This window comes from Neopelma chrysocephalum, unplaced genomic scaffold, assembly GCF_003984885.1.
Source record: "Neopelma chrysocephalum unplaced genomic scaffold, ASM398488v2 Primary Assembly neopelma1_23b, whole genome shotgun sequence".
In the NCBI taxonomy this organism is placed as follows: domain Eukaryota; kingdom Metazoa; phylum Chordata; class Aves; order Passeriformes; family Pipridae; genus Neopelma; species Neopelma chrysocephalum.
This window is the reverse complement of record NW_020897692.1, coordinates 2,796,370-2,814,212: the sequence shown is the minus strand read 5'-3', so window position 1 is coordinate 2,814,212 and position 17,843 is coordinate 2,796,370. Positions and strand designations below refer to the sequence as shown.

The window sequence follows — 17,843 nt, the reverse complement described above, 5'->3', positions numbered from 1 at the left end:
ATCACTATTGCTTTACAACAAGGCATCACACAACCTTGCGGCAGATCAGAACCTAAACCATGACTTTGATGATGATAAAAAAAATAAAATTGTTTATAGCATCTGATATAATTTTCACATTATAATATAGCACAAGACATTTTGTGCCTTTTCATTCCAGTGCAGGAATTAAACTGAAGAATGCCAGATACAAGTGACATGTCTCAAATTTGAAGCACTCACAGATGAAAACCAGCCTATATGGATTTTGGATAAAATTAGTAACTCTAAAACTGCAGAATACAACCATACAATCTGGTACACTAACAGATTAAATAAAATTTGACTTTACAGGACAGATGCCTTTTATTAGTTCAAATCTCACTTGATTTGATTCACCTCTTTCTATGTAGCCATTTAAAATTTTATGAGCAATTAATATTAATCAGATAAAAGACGAATTATTCAATCAAAAAAATCTTCCACATTTTTCTGCCTTTTAATAAGTTCTTTATGTTGCAAGTGTTCCAGCTGAAGAGCACAAAAGTCATTTGGAATTCAAGCTTTGTCTCACTTAAATGTCAGGAAAAAATTATTTTTTAACAATAAATAAATAAATAACTATTACCATTCACAGATATGCAAAAATAAACAATCAGTCATTCAGATTATTATGCAAATCACATTATTTCTTCCCCATTTGTAGTTTAATCATCCAGGAATAACTAGAAATATATAATGGATATTTTGGACACAGAAGACATTTTTCTACTGCAAAATCCAGCAATTGCATCATCCCTTGCAGTCATAGACTGATAATGAAGATAATAAATTTATGATTGCTAACTTTCATTTTAGGTTTCCATTACTGTATTCATCTTACTGTTTTTCCAATACCTAGTTGCAAACAAGGAATGGAGGCCAAGGGACATGTAAAATTCTCAGTGATGAAACTGAAATGTGCTCTATACCACCATGTTGGAAGACAGACTAAGAGGCATGCTGCCAATTTCAGCACACAGGTATCGAATGACTTCATTTATACTTGGAAATGAGAAAGAATACGGGGAAAAAATTGCTTTGAGGAATCATCCAAATGGGGTAGTAAAAGTGATTATCATGTGGTTAACAAATCCCAAATAGGAGTGAAAGTTAATGGCCTACTGATTGGCTTTGGAGATCAGTTAGTGCTGGTTCCAGTTAGCTCTTTGGGGATGACTGGGTAGCTAGAGTGAACAGAACAGTAATTTGAAAACACTCTTGAATGAAGCTGTGAAAAGCAATGAGTTAAATGAGATGACACAAAGAGACCTGGAAAGACTAGAAATCTGCGCAAAAGCAGCAAAATGAGCTGCTTCTTCCAAAAGGAAAAGAAAATCATCCTAATACACCTGGGGAAACCCAATTAAAAACAGATACAGAAATAGTCAGTCTTGTGGAGAGGTCTAGGTAAGATTAATGATAGAGAAGTCCCAAGGGTGAAATCTAAAAGTGAATGAGACAGAAGTTGGCAACATGATATGGCTGCCAAACTGATTTGTACAATTTAGGTTTGTATTCACAAATGCAGCACATTATGGAAGAAGAAGGCATGGGATTTTGATAGCACATGCTCATCTCCCAGGATCACTAAAAGAGATCCCTATGAATTTGAAGGAGTTCACAGAAAAGCAAGAGCATTTGAAATTAAATTATGGATTTAATAAGATATGTTGCTGTGGAAACAGAAAACTGTAAAGACCCATTGTCGAGGTTGACAGGACAGCAGTGGCCATTCTTTCATATTTGAGGAGAGGTAACTTAACCTAGGAGATTTATGTGCAGAACTTAACACCATTAGGAAACACTTGGTCTGTTCAGCCCGGAGAAGAGGAGACTGAGGGGAGACCTCATTGCAGTTAAAACTTCCTCATGAGGGGAAAAGGAGGGACAGACACTTTTCTCGGTGGTGACCAGTGAGAGGACCCAAGGGAATGGCCTGAAGCTGTGTCAGGGGAGGTTTAGGCTGGATATTAGAAAAAGGTTTTTCACCCAGAGGGTGTTTGGGCACTGGAACAGGCTCCCGGGAAGTGGTCACAACACCAAGCCTGACAGAGTTCAAGAAGCATTCAGACAATACTCTCAAGCTCATGGTGTCATGCCTGGGGATGATTCTGTGGCAGGAACAGGAATTAGACTTCGATGATTCTAATGGTTCCCTTCCAACTCAGAATATTCTGTTATTCTGTAATCTATTATCTGAAATCACTTAAGAATTGGAGTCATCATTTATATGGACTGTAATTCTACAAATATGATCTAACTAATATTTCACATCATGAAAAATGAATAGCATAGTATATATTGCTATATGAACACAGTGCAGTGACAGTTCTCCGTACTTTGATAGAAATTAAGAATTTACACCAATTTTGATAACTAATAATTTTGCATTACCAGAAGTGACAGAATATAAGTAATTGAAATGTATAAAGTTGCATTGATCTTTGCAAAAAGTTGAGGATCAAAATCAAATACAGAGAAGCCTATTCCGCTTTTGCCACTTTACTTAAAATTACAATAGTAATGTGTGTAAAAAGCATTTCACTAATACTCTCTAATAAGTTAAAATAAAGAATCAAGCTTTCCTGAGTGAAACAACTGCTAATCAAAAGCAGCCTAAGTTTTCATCTCCAGGTACTGCATGAAATTCATAGTGTAAATCTCTGATATCAAGTGAATGAATGTGCCATGATGATATGGAACTTTCATTAAAATCTTGAAACATTTTATAATGGGAAACAATATACAGCTGAGCAATGATTCAATACACAGCAAGTTTTCTTTGAGTTATATCAATTTACAATGAAATCACAACTAATATTAAAAGTATCACAGCACATATTCTCTCGATGAAAGCTTCAGATTGTCCTACTTGTTTCTCAAGTGCTCAATTCAGCTTATAAATAACCTTTGAGACAGTAAAGGACATAGAAGTATGTGTTCTATGTTATATTTTATTTTCACTTGAGAATCCTTAGATAAGAAGATTTCAAGATGTAATACAGAAGAAAGATACACAACGTTCCCAGTTTCCAATGCCAAAAATCCAGGCTTCTCTTGTATTCCTTGAACTAACTTTCTTCTAGTTTTCCATATTTTTCTGTACCTGTCAATAAGGAAAAATCAACTCTGCCTCATCATAGTTGAGAAAGGACCTACATAATTCAGAAAAAAACACCTGCTTGCTCAAAACAATCTGCTTGCTCAAAACAATCACCTGTGCCAGGAAGCTTACATCACCTGTGGGAACAACGTGTGAAAATATGCAGGCATGTGAACAAGCTATGCAAGCTTAGGCATGGGTGTAATGACAACTAATTACTAAGTCACCTCACAGTTGCTGAAATGCTGACTTCCTTATGACTGTGGCAGCAAACTACCTCACTTTCAGTCAGGAAGATTGTATTTTGAAGGAATCTGAAGAGATAGGGAAGAGACAGGGAAGGAGGCAGGAAAAGGTGAAAAATTCTTTATTTTAATTAGCTATATTCTTTTAAGAATTTTGAGCAAAAGAAAACATAGATAAAACAGGACTCTTCCTTCAGTAAACTCTTAACAGAATTTTATTCCTGCCACCAACTGTATCTAGTGATTAAAAGGAAAGTTTCTTCAAATATATCATCTAACACGGCCAACAGCCACAGTCCCACCCATAATTCTCTCGTAAGCTTGAAAATAGTCAAGCCATTTAAATAAAATATGATATTCTAGTTCATCATGCAGCTAAAGAATAAAAAAAAATTCAAACACTATCAATGAGGTTCCTAAACAGAGAAAACTGATTTGTTCGTCATTATTTCTATGGAATTCAGAAGGGAAAAAAATATTTGTGTAGTTATTTACTCCATCAAAAACTCATCCTCTTAAGTAAAACTGAAAATATCATAGATTCAAATTCTGGATACTTAATTTGATTCTGTAGTGACAGCCCTATAGGTCTGGACTTTTCTATGGATATGCATGTAACTTGCTGAGAGTTAAATGAAAAGTGGTATTAACCAGTAATTTAGCAATAGAAAACTACTCATAAACAGATAACAAAACTAGCAAGAATTGCTTCCTTATTGTACGGAAAAATATTTTGCATATTGCTCTATCCGTATATAAAGGCAGCAAGTAGTGTTAATATTCTTTAAAAAGCAATATCACTTAACTCAAAGATGGTCCTTATAACTGAGTACTGCAGCATGTTGGCCTTACAATCGACTGGTTTAAGGACCTCCTGGCTGGAGTTGTTGAGGGCTCCCAAAACTCACACAGGTATGATTCTCTTTTTTATAGGGTGAAGCCCACTGTGGAATTCAAAGACAGTTTTGCCTTAAGGGCAAATATGCCAAACCTAGGCACAAACCCATCATTCTCCCTCAAATGTTCCTTTATCAGTCAAGTTTTTTAATGACACACAATGCTGTCACAGTATAACAGAAGTAACATTTAAAATGGAAGTAACAGCTTCAAAGAAAGAAAAACACCTAAAGATAATACTGTAGGATGGTCTGTGACAGAGCTGGAGAAAGAAATTATGAACACATGTAAAATTCACACTTAAAGACACTGCACACTGGGACAGAGCACACACACACTGGCTAGCTGGTAGGTTAGATTAACAACTCGGTCCACACAAAAAAAAAAGAAAAACAAAATACAGAGTTCTAGGTTTAAGGGGATGGAAAGGGGCTGACAAAGAAAAGTGTGATCTGCAGAAAGATCTCTGTACTGAGAAAATTTTGTCTGGGCAAGGGTTGAATTTCCTTGCCTATAAACTTCCTCTATTCTGAGTTATGGTCAGAGTTGAGACAAAAAGAAAACTCAAAGTCTCCTTGTCAAGAAAAAGATCCTATAATTGAAAGTAAGAGCTAAGACTGGATGGATGGAATGGTCCTCAAATATTAGCACCCATGAAGTGTGACAGTGTCTCTGTCCATAAGAATAAGGAAAGAGAGAAAGGGAAACCCCAGAGATACAGCCTTGAAGGCTCTGGAAAAGCTCCAACAAACCAATAAGGATTAGATGATGCAGCAATTTTCATATGGAAATAGTCAAATGGGAGTGGAAACAGTGGCAAAAAGGTCAGAACATGGTAAGGTTTTAACTTGTGAGAAGGCTGATAGCACATCAAGGTCAATGGTTAGAGGTTAGGTCTAAGAAAGAGAGAAAAGCTAGAGCTCTGGTAACTGAAATAGGGCTACAAAGGGAAAGCTAAAACAAAGAGGGGGGAGGGGAAGGGTGGGTGGTAAAAGAATTAGTAAATTCCCTGAAAATTTTGTCAGCTTAGTCTTGTCTGGGAATAGGGATATAAAGCACAACATGTGCCTAGGTTAGGATTTGGATTACGATTCTCTTAGTGTTAGGGGAAAGAGAAAACCTAGAGCTCCTGTTGGACTGGGGCTGCAAACAGGCTGAAAAAGTGAGGTCAAAGCTGTAAAAAGAATTGTCCCCTGAGAACTTTTTCATCTGGGCCAGGGCACTGGGTCTTGAACAAAGGCTCAGCTAAGGCCAGGAACCATATTAAGAGTTATAGTATTGGTTGGGAAAGAGACAAACCCTACAACAGCGCTTAGACAGAGGCTGACAAAACAAGGCTGTCAAAAGAATTGTTCCCTCAAGGTTTGCCCATTCCTGCTGTGGCACTGGGCATTGAGCTAAGATTCAGCAAAGGAGAAGGCCTCAGCCAAGGAAGAGGGTTAGGGTCAGGAAAGAGAGAAAACCTATAGCTGGAACTGGGGTGGCTTCCTGAAAAGGTGTAGGTTTCAGAAGGAATTGTCCCCTTACAACTTGATGTGGAGGTGGGGCCAAAACCTAAGGTAGGGTTAAGGTTCAAGCCAGAAAAGAAACCAAGCCTTCGGCTGCATTTACAGTGGGTCTACAGAGACACTGCCAATGAGGGATGTATGCTGCACAAAACATTCTCTTTAGAGAATTTGTTCATCTAGGTCATGGCATCGATCTTGGCATAGGATTCATCTTAACTTGGATGGTTTATTTTTAAGGTTTGTCTCCTCCCCACCCTTAATCCCAGCACCAGCTGAGGCTTTTTCAAAGACAACCCATATTAAAAAATGTTCTAGAAAAACATTTTTGCTGGTCCACACCTTCCTTTGGCATCCCTCCTGCATCACTCCAACCACAGCACAAGGCTTTCTCTCTTTTGTAACCACAATCATAAGGTTAGGTCTTGCCTGAATTCTGTTGCAACCCACTGAGCCAGAGTCCAAGTGAACAGATTCCCATAGGACAATTCTTTTTGCAGCCTACCCCTTCCTTGGGCACAGCTGCACTCTGTGATTTTCTCCCTTTCCAAACACTTGGTCTTGACCAACTTTGTCTTGACTAAGCTGCACCCCAAGAACCAATGTCACAGCCCAGATGAAAAAGTTTTCCAGGGGACAATCCTGTCTGCAGCCTATATCTTTCTCGTGGCAGTCCCTTTGAAGCTCCCCTTCAACAGGATTTCTGTGGTTATTTTGTCATGATCCCTAAGAATCCCAAGTGATAAGCAGACTGCCCTTGCCCTGGTTCCTGCTCCTACCAGAGGCTCCACATTCCTGAGAAGAAAATTCAAGTATTAGCAGTTCCTTTTCTTAGAGGATTTTTCAGTATCCTAAACACAGCTATCCTACAGTTTCTCTTTTTACTAACTGCAATTTTATTCCTAAGTATAATCCCAAACATAACATAAGTTTAGGGACTTCCCTTCTTCATTTTACCCAGAAAAGGATTTACTCCAGGGGAAAATCTAGCCTACGGGGTGATTTTTTTTAAGACAGCCCTTCTTCTGCACCACTCAAGCTGTAGCTCTAGGCTTTTTCTCTCAATCATTAGAGTTGAAAAAGGAAGTAAGTGGTGCAAAAATAATTGTTTCCTCAGGAATTTTTCATCTTCACTGGCATTTTTTTTCTAAGGTTCATTTCAGGCTTTGGGTTAAAGTTAGTTTTGACTGAAAGTCCACAGCTGAGTTTGATTCCATCTGGACAGCAGCTGACAAAGAAACCCATGGGCAGACTCTAATATTCTCCTCGAAAGAACACTGAATCTTTGCATGGAGTACTGTTTCTGGTTTATGTATCAGCCAAGCATTTAGGTTAGCATCAGAGGAGGCAGAGGAGGTTTAGAGACAAAGAGAAATCAGAGATGTAGCTGTAGTGTGCATGTATGCGCATCTCACGTGCATGCATGAGATGCAGTCATAGCGCAGTGGCACTCTCTGCTGTACCCTCTACTGTTAAGTAAGAGCTGATGCTACAACTGGAGAATTGCATCATATTTGTCTAAGCGTTTGTTTGAATGGTGAGGGTTTCCTCTCCTATGGTCCAGGCTAGTCTTAGGGTACTCAGTAAATATTAGGTTGTTGAGGAAAAGAATTAGTCCAGAACTTCAGGAAGACTAAGTCTGGAAAGGGACTGCCAAAGGGAACTGTGAGTTCCAAAAAAAAATACTCTTTTGGACAGTTTTCAGTGTGGACAAAGTCTATCTGGTCTTTTGTGACAGTTACCTGAGGTGTAGGATTTGGTGTTACGGCTTTTGTTACAGTTGTGAGACAAAGCAACAATAACATGATACTTTGAAGACATCTTTTACAGTTAAGTAAAGACTTATGTGAAAATTAGTTTCTTAGGAATATTGATTCTTTTTGGTTGGAGCACTAGCCCTGTCCTTGGTCAAACTGCAGTTATTGCCTAAGGCTAGAGCCGCAAGAAAGAAGTTTCAGAACTGGCCTTGCAGGGGGCTGGTAATGGACTGCCAAAAGAAGCTGAAATTCTCTCACAAGGAAATTTTTGTCATGACTGGGCTGGCAACCTTTTTTCTGAGGGTCACCTTGCATTAGAGTTTGTGTTGAAAGAAATACAGTAATTTGTTTGAACATGTATGTTTCCACTTCTACTAGCCTTAAGTAACTGGCAGAGTAATAGTGGATTCATGTGCTTTGCATGGTACCATTAGTAAGGAGTCCTTACGCTAGCCACAAAATTGCAGAGTAGGCACATATTCACTTAGGCTAAGTGCAAAAATTGTGGAGGAGAAAGTAACAAGGTGTCTTTTAAAGGAATGGCCTTCTTTTTCCCCATTATACAGCAGCAAATACTGTAATCTTGTTAACATTATTTTGACATTGAAAAACCTACATGTTCTTGTTTTGTGTGACATTATTTTATGGAGTCTCTGTTGCATTATATGCATGCTTACACACAAGTCTGCTCCAGAGTTTTCTATAACAACTGAAAAGCCTTAGAATCATCGGTAGTGGTTAGAATGTGTTTTCAGTGACTTTCAAGGAAATAAATAAATTCTATATAATTATTCTATATAATTATTTATTCTACATAATTATTTAACTGTATAATTTCATTTATGCTCATCACCACAGTATCTGTGTTTATGTTTGCTGTATGCTGCAGCAAAAGCATCAAAACAACAGTTTTAGGACTGTAAATCTAGACACATGACATGGATTATATTTGAGAGAACATAAATATAACTTTGTTGTTGCTTCTGACTGTTTGGACAATCTTCCATAAACAAACTGCGGATGACTGAACAGTGCTAGTCTGAACATGCCTGTTTAGGAGACTTTTGTAACAAAACCCTCTTTTCTCGGGGAGATGCTTATGCCTTAGGCTCTCTGCAGTAAGAAGCAGAATCTAATTTTCATAACTTGAGGGAGCTCAGATTCTGTTTTTCAATTTAGCTCATTAAAAGCAAGAGAGATCCAACTCTAAATATAACCAAACAGGGTAGTGCATTCATACTGGGACTTGATTAAAACCTACTTCACTTTCTTGTCTAGGTATGAGCAAACCAATATAAGTGAAATAGGGAGCCTCTCTGAAAGGCTCTGACATAAATAAGGATAGTTATGGCAGCAATGGTTATGGGAATAGTACTAATAGTATTGCACTGACAGCTCATATTTAGTTTGCTCCTTTGGACTACTTTCCATGAAGCTGACCCAGTTTATACCTATGTTGCTTCTGTTTTTCTGAGCATAGCATCCATTTATCAAGTCAGAATTCAGACCACTGTTTTGCATTCTGCATCAAGCATTACTTTGAAATCCTCTTTCACATTCTGCATTATCATCTTTAGACTTTTAAAGCCATATTTTGAGTAAATTATAAGATCTTGTATATTAAATGACTGGTTTTAACTTTTCCATTTAACCTATTTTTATTATTATTTAAATCTCACATTCAGTAATGATTTTATTCAAAGGAAAGTATAATGTATATGCACTGTGCTCTGTGTACAAAATAAATCCTATAAAACTGCACAGTATCACTGAGTATATCACTAATTATTACAATGAAAATATTACAGAACAAGAAAATGTGATAGTTTTCAGCTAGATGATACTGAAAAGTTCTTCAGGTTGTTTGTTTGTCACTTAGAGCATAATACTGAGGCAAAAGTAGGTATGTGGTATATTTTGTTGTTTTACCTGCACAGGACTTCTGAGGATTCTCGTCCGTAAATCTATGCCTGCCCAGTCATGAGCTAATCACAGAAGCAGGAGTATCACGATGGAAAGTCTAAACACATGTTAGCAGCTGGAAAAAAGTATCTGCTCCATTTTCAAGTCCTTACCTGTTGGTAATAATGAGAAGTGTAGATACCTCCAGAGACAAATGACATTTTTAAGGATAATATGAATTGCAGCAGCTGCTATATTTCATGTTTCATAGGTTACAGAGAGTAACTTTCTATTTACATAGATGTGGAGACAGGTGAGCAGGAGCCTTAGCTGAGGGTAAACAAAGGTTAACTGATTTTGCTCACATACCAAGCTCACTCCCTTCTCTCTGGAACATCTAGCAAGTAAGTTTCATTCTGTTTTAATTTATGTGTCTCTATGTGCGTATGTACATGCGCAGATATGGCTTTGGACTGGTGTCCCATCTTTTCAATCGTTTCTCTTTTTCTTTTTTCCACCTGAGTGACAGTAGTGCTGCGTAACATTGTAACACCAGATCATTACAAGAAAACTATTTTGGGGCTGTGTTCATTGCAGTCAGGGATCCAATTGTCCAGGCCTAAGGCAGTATCTGTACAAACGCTCTAAAGAAGTGATTCAATCACTATGCAGTGTCACTGGAAACAGCCCAAAAGAGATTTACCTAGGTAGCGAGAGTGGCCATGTTCATACTATATCAGGGCACAGGCTTGTCCATGTACTTGCCCTAAGGTAACAGGGCTATAATTAGAGCTGGATTGAGATGTTGTTACACTCAAACTCCTGTTATGGGCAAAAGGGAACATAACATATAAATGAAGCTAAGAATGCATTATTATTTGAATTAAATTTTTAGTGGTACAACACCCTGAATTAGACAATTAATTGTCATGGTCCTCAGTGCATCAGTAAGTTTTAATTGTTTTGACCTCCACCCATGTCCAGGAGCTGCAGTTGAGCTCCTTGCCTGAATTATGCTGTAGATGTGTTTATACTCAGCTCTATACCTAGCTTGGTTTTGCTTGTTGCTTTGTGTATCTCAGAGCATCACTAGACTGCAATAATAATCATCCTCCCTAACTTTCTCCGGTCTATGTTTTTGTTGGAATGAATTCTGTCCCTCTGCGCATTGTTGTTCCCATCTTGTTCTTTACTGTGGAGCAGCCAATAATCCTAAACCCTTACATATTCCCTAAGGCTCTTTCTTAGAGGAGATCAATAGCCACTTGCCCAATCTGATGTCAGGATATGACTGTGACTTATATTGTGCAAGAAACAGTCCACAGACATTCTCTAACCCTCCTTCACTTCCTGTACACTTAAACAGGCACTTAAAACATCCAGAAATCCCTTGAGCATTAGTTTTTGTTGTGAAAAATACTTGAATAGATATGCCCCCAGCCTGATAAGGCATCAACTGCTACAGCATAGGCAGCTGATGAAGAACCAAGGCACAGAGATGCACCTTACCTTCTATGACAGCAGCAAAATTGCATATTTTCTACCCAAGCATTATCCATCCTCCTTCAGACTGGAATGGCTCAGCAATCTGTGCTGCTCTCCATCTGTGCCTCAAGATACAACAAAGAATGGAACTATCATGAAGACTCTGTTAACATGCTGATATGAATTCTTTCAACACTTGCATGTTAAGTATATTACTAGGTTTTATAGAATGAAAATAAAGAGCAGGAAGAGAAAAAATAAATGCTTTAAGAAAAACTAATCTACAATGGTTACCAAGTGAGACATGTTTGAAATCAGCAGTTCAGTAAAACATCTAATATTCACTCCCAGATGCTGCCACCTAGAGTCTAACATTATGACATTGTAAACACAAGAATAATAGAGTAACTTTCAAGCAAAAATATTGTATTTGTCTGGAGATTGAGGTATTGGTATTCAGGGGAGTATGTGACACGAAGAAGTGAAAGAGCAGACAAGGAGGTAGAAGGCAATCTTAAACTTGAATTTTATAAGTGTCTTCCTTCTGCACTGGTCAAAATCAGATCTTACACTGAAAGGCAGAACAGGGGAACTTAGCATGGGAAAGCAAATTGGAGCTGCTATTCTGTACATTTATCAGAATACTTAAAAATATATTTATTTCCATTTCAATTTCCATGTCTGAAAAACAATGATCAGCAGAATAAAAGATATTCTAGTTGAGCAGCCTTGCCTTCAATTTTGTTAAAAAAGACTGCCAGTTCTTAAAAAAAGTCTTAAAGGAAGCATATTTAAGCTTCTCTCTCTCCATCAGTAGAATATTGCAGAAGACAAAATATCCCCATGAGGCAACCTAACTGGAAATCCAAGGCAGCCTGGAAAATGAGCTATCCTGCTATGCTTTAGAAATTGCAAACAGCAGCAACCCAGTTTCTCAGCTAACCTGAAGGACCTGGCAGTATTTTCTACAAGATGCCTAATTCAGTGCCTGGACTCTCACACTGCGTGTAATTTGTTTAGAAATGAGCTATGAACCTAAGTCTCAATTTACTCAACAGGATATGGTTTGATTAAATATGTCCAGATGCATTTGTAAAGGGATTATAGATTTCAATTAGGAGTAAGCAACAATCATTAGAAGATCATACTTTTTCATGCATACTTTAACAAGCAGAATTGGGGCAAGAAATAGGAGTATGATAGAAAAGTCTCTCACTTCTTTCTCCCCTCCACTGCACTGTTACTGCTTCTTCACACTCAAGTGCTGTTTTCTTTCAAGTTCACCTTATTGCCCTTTCCTTTCTCTTTGTTGGCCTGTTGTCGAATCAATGGTTTCTAGTTCCATTGAGCTCTAAACATGGTCGTGCTCCCAGTAACAGGTTCATCTGCAACTCTTTTGCTTGCTAGTGAATGACAGCGAATAGATCTTTACTATATTTCATTGATCCAGAAGGGTTAAGCCAATTATTTCCATGCTGTTGGTTGGGGTACTGCTTGACTGAACTAACAGCCACTCCCTTACCTTGTTTTGTGTCTATGCTGCATGGTGGAGAACAGGCTTGGGAAGACCAGTGGCTGCTCAGTGTCTGATCAGTGAGCCCCACCCTCCTCACAGATGGTGGCAGCTGAAAAAGCCAACTCCCAATACCTCCTGCTCAACAGGTTATTAAGCCTCACTTCGTCAAACTGCATCTGAAAGAGTCATATTGCAGAACCATGCACAGGAGGATTCTCTGAGCACTAGAGTTAAGACTGATCTGGCCCCTTTGTGTAAAACTAAGGGATTATTTACTGCACGGGCTGCGATCTTTTCCCTTCTAATGAGAGGACTCACACCTCTGCTGCCTGCAGCAGAAACTACTGTCACAGAGACGTACCAAAGTGCAACCGTGCTGCTAAATTTTCTTTCCACCAAACAGGAGGACCTCCTTCAAAACGGAAATGCTCCCTGGCCTATACTGCTCTCCAGATTATGTCCAGGAAGCCTGAAAAGCTGTTACCTGACATGGGCCAAAATCATGCTAGAAAGAGTGTTAATTGTCCTGGACCTTACTTGGATTTGTGCCCTGGTCTTGAGTAGTTTTGTGTCCTCAGAGAGCAGGAACTCTAAACAGTGATGGAAATAGGTATGAAACTGATTCTGAATAGGATGCTGGTTCTTTGGTTAGAAATATTATTTGTTAACCATGGTTTAAGTGCCCTAATTCCTCCTGTGAGAAAATAAGAATCCTGAATGAGAGGTGAGAGCAAAGGCGAGAGGTGTTCTCACAAAGGTGAGAACAAGATAAAGCAGCTTATTCTACCTGTTTCCTTCTAGGGGTGTTATAAACAACCGTTACTGAAATGAATAATAATCATTTGTAACACTCAAGACAGTAAGGTTCTAACACATGTTTTACAGGCATGCTCTCAGGAAGTCCATTCAGTCCCATACAATATCTCCCAGGGATTGCAAGGAATGGGACAAGGAAGGTAGCTCTTTATGTTAATAAACTGCCAACAAATCACCTGATACTTTCCTTGTGGGAAGTGGCTGAAGATGGGATGTCAGAGAGAGCAGCTTTCCTTTCATCTTTCTTGATTCCTCCTAATCTCTTGAAAAATAGCTCTTTAAGAGTACTAAATGTAATAAATCATGTGGGCTATATAAGAATGTATATATATATACTTATATTCCTGACAAAACCAATATTGCCACTCCCATTTCAGACAGTCACATCCCACTTTGAGGGCTATATATACCCTAAAGCACAACAGATGTGTCTGCTTGGTTATGCCACCTACCTGAAGCACTCTTCTCACTGTCTCTTGGTGATCAGCTAGCTGTATAATGTGCATCCTTACAAAGTGTATAAATGCCCACAAGGAAATTTAAAGGACATGGCAAAGAGTCCTACTTTAGCAGGCTCTTCATTCTAAATAACAGGCACACCAGAGAATGGAGAGGAGGCAAACTGAATAAAAAGAAGTTAGAGTGGACAATGATTGATGCACATATCTGGGTAGAGTTACCTTTTCTCCTCATCTATCATTGTGGTGGTTCGTGATGTCTATTATTATATAGACATCAAGCCTGTTAATGTTATGGTCAGTCAATGCACATGCTCAGATTCTATTCCAATCTACAAAGCCATTCTGCATAAGTTTGCACTGTATTGGAAAACTCCATCTGCACACACCACCAATGCACTGGCCAAACAGTACAGAAATGACTCACAGGCAATGCACTACTTAAAATTTTGCCAAATGGGGCAAAGACTGGAAATTTTGTTGCATCTGCCATAATGTCAGGCCAACTTTCTCTTCTGATAGGGAAAGCAAACAGTCTTCCAGAACAGATGAATTTAAAAGGAAATATCACAAATTCTGCCCATTCATTCCATTCACATATTTCTATTCACTAGTTACAGTTCATCACTATTTTATTTATATCCTTAAGTGTAAGAGATCGGGTGCCTCTTTGCACCAGTGTTCCCAATAGTTATTACCAAGCCATGTCATTGAGTAGACAACTAAGATCTAACCCATTTTCTACAAGAACAGCACAAAAATACAGTTTCTTATCCGCCACTGATCACCTAGTCTCTTGCTAATCCCTTATTTGATGGAGCCCTACACTGAGTGTACATTTAAATCTTTGAAATGTACAGAAAAATACTAGTAAAAAAAAAAAGCTGGAGTTTACAGTATAGATAGAGAAATGGAAAACCAACTGAGGAAAGGACAAGAGAAAGTGAGAAACACAGGTAACAATTCCAAAGCCTCACAGCGAACTCACATGAGGAACTGTCATTAACTGTAGCAGGAAGGAGATGACTATATCCCAGAGACATCTCTGATTACATCAACAAATGAGAGAATGAGAGGACAAAGGGCTGATGGGTTGGAATGACCTGAGATTAACTTATCCTGAAAATCAGTTCATATGGGAAATAAATTTTAAAGATATAGGTATGTTTCTGAAAAGCACCCACCTCTGTGCCATTTTCCAGGATCACAAAATACATGATGTTAAAGGTACATTAGGCACAATTGTCACAGGTAATAAGCAAAACAAGATTTACTTAAATATAAAATTATTAGACCAGACAATATCACTGAAAATATTTCCTTCAGAGGATATTTATTAAGTTTTTAATTTAAATTGCAATACTGTTTATAACAGATGCTCCATATTCAGTCCTTTTCTCCAGAGTTAAAACTATGAAACAGGGAAGTACAAATATGATTCGGACAGTGAATAGGATTAAAATGTAAAATCCAAAAGGTAGCTGCCTGGGAGAATTAAATATCAGCAGTCATGAGCAGTGGTAAAGTCTTTTCACAACACAGACAAGTTTTAATGCTTTAAATTGGAATACATTCAAGTGTTAGGTGAGGGGTTTGGAAGGTCTTTGTGGGTTTGGCTTTTTACATTGTTTTTTTGAGAAAATAGAAAGTATTTCTAAGACTGCATCCTGGAGGAAATATTCATTTCCCTGCATCTCACAGGATCAGAGAAAGGAGTATCAGGACTGTGTTCTCAGAAACTCGTTTGCTTCCACTGAGCAGTGCCAGTGCTACTGTATTCCATGTGGCAGTTCTTTAGAAACTCAGATGGCCCATATTTATTTCAGCACATCATTTTTAGTGCTGCTCTAGGTAACAGTTTTGATCTATAATTCCATGTGTGGTTAAAAGCTATTGATGTTATATTTTTCATATTTCAGTTGAAATCTACTAAACCAATAGCCACTGTGGTGTGTTTGCTGGGTGCACGGCTGGGGTTTTTCAGCAGTTAGCCTTTGCAATTTACCCTTGACTCAATGAAGCTGAAAGATATCTGACTTCCAGTTAATAGAGTGAGGCAGAGAGCATTTTTCAAGGTATTGGAAGGCAATCTCAGCAGGATTATAGGCATACAAAAGAAAACATTGCTGTGCTTTCTTCAGAGAGACAATACCTTATGTAGTGAGGCCATTTCACGGACCTACACTCCTGCACCCTACCCTCAAGGAAAGGGTTTAACTGCCTAAGTGGCTAGAAAGGCAGAGACAAATCCTAGTCTGGGTTTACAAAATCATTAGCCTCCCAGTAAGTCTACACCTGTAACACTGTGATTATTGTTGGCCCACGTGTTCATATTTAAACTAGCTACATAAAGGACTGTTTTCTTAACATGTCCTTATTAAAGCATTTTAATTGTTCTTTACCTCACATGCCAGCTACTTGCAAAGATTACAATATCTTAGCACAGTTATTCTTTTCTTATATTCATACTTGCTTTGATTCTTTATTCAGCAGAGGACTGAAGAACACGAGAACAATGTTAGTGCCTTCTGGGCTTGCCATAAGGGAAACTGAGATGATAAGTAATATTCCCAAGAAGCACTCTGTCAAGAACTGAATATATAAAAAAGGGTGACCAACTTTCTGCTCTAGGCCAGCTGTGCCTCTTCAACACTCACAGCTTTACTACTGCTGACAATGCAGTACAAACAGGGAACAAACATCACTTGCATGCGGAGCGTCTCTTGTACATCTTGTGTAACTGTACACTGCATGATCCATAACAATTCAGTCCCGCTGGGAAGCATGGACAAAACAGACCATTTCAGAAATTACAAATTCTGACTTTTGATCCAAAGGAACTTCTATTACAGATCTTGCATTTTAAATGATCTGTTTTCTGGAGTTGTAAATCTTTCCATCATAGTAATATAAAATTTTGCCCAACATATGTGGTCTCAGATTTCCCTTTCTATTCCTCTTATACAATGTCAGTCCATTTGATTTGGTGGTCATACTAGTCACCTCTGAAGTTACTCTTCTCAGGCAGCTGATTAGCTATGGAAAACATAAGAAAATTTTTGTTTTGTTTTGTTTTGTTTTGTTTTGTTTAGCAAACAAAATCCCAAAAGGGAATAGGTTCACTCTGGGATCTTTTATTTTATTTAAATAAACAATGCAATTTAGATTATAGAATGGGAGAATCCAAGCTTTGGCCCCAATTTCCAGATGTTACTTCAAGCAGCAAAGCAAATGTCTTTAAGTAGATAAATCCTTTGATTTAACAATTAACTTATAAATTTATAAATGGTGTTAATTTTCCTCTACTTTCAATCAGTCTTCACTATTGTGAATTTATTTTCTATAAAACAGATCTTTGAGTTTCTGAAATGTCTCAGAATGAAAAGCTGTACTATCAGTGTTACACTGCAGCTACTCTAATTCAGTGACATTTATTTTACACCATTCTTCTGTGCAAAATCCAGGAGTAAAGTAATGAAACTTATTTATAAACCATCCATGATGCTATCAGTTCAATAGTTATAAAACGTGACTTTTATTTCTGTGCATCCTGCTTTCCAATCTTTTAAAAGATTATTGCCTCAGCAACCTGAAAGCTGCATTCTTGTCATGTAACATACACACCTCATAGCCCATTGCAGAATAATCAGAGTTTTATACAAGCATATTTAATCCATTGGCACACATATTTTCCTTCATTAGGTATTTCATACTTCATGTCATAAGGTTTTTTACTACATGGAACTAGAATGCCTGGCTTTAAAAAGTCTAGATTCCTGATTTCATTAAATAAAATTTGTTGCAAGGAGAGGAAGAAAGGTTTAAAGAAGTCATAGCTGATTTCTGAGATTTGAAATCTGCAGCAAACAGATCTGAGTTTATTACATGGCACTTGAATTGAAATATCAAATTTTGACTATACAATTAGGATTCTGTGAACTCCATTTTTTTCCTCCATTGTTTAAAACTCCATTCCCTAAGACTTCTCCCACAACATGATTTTTACGTCCTTATTATGGTGGGTTGACCCTGGCTGGATACCAGGTGCCTACTGAGCCACTCTATCACTCCCTTCTGCAGCTGGACAGGGGAGAGGAAATATAACAAAAGGCTCAGTGGTCAAGATAAGGACAGGGAG

The 17,843-nt window shown here is 38.0% G+C and overlaps 1 long non-coding RNA gene across 1 annotated transcript in view; it reads right to left on the bottom strand.

Moving 5' to 3' along the window:
• LOC113973147 overlaps positions 1-13,841 on the bottom strand; it is a 32,837-nt gene extending 18,996 nt beyond the window's left edge. Inside the window, exons 1-3 of the long non-coding RNA XR_003536155.1 lie at positions 13,700-13,841; positions 12,969-13,144; positions 10,940-11,040 (exon numbers count right to left, since the gene is read on the bottom strand). This is a non-coding gene — a long non-coding RNA (uncharacterized LOC113973147). The remainder of the gene's footprint in view (positions 1-10,939; positions 11,041-12,968; positions 13,145-13,699) is intronic.
• Between the last annotated feature and the right edge of the window lie 4,002 nt (positions 13,842-17,843).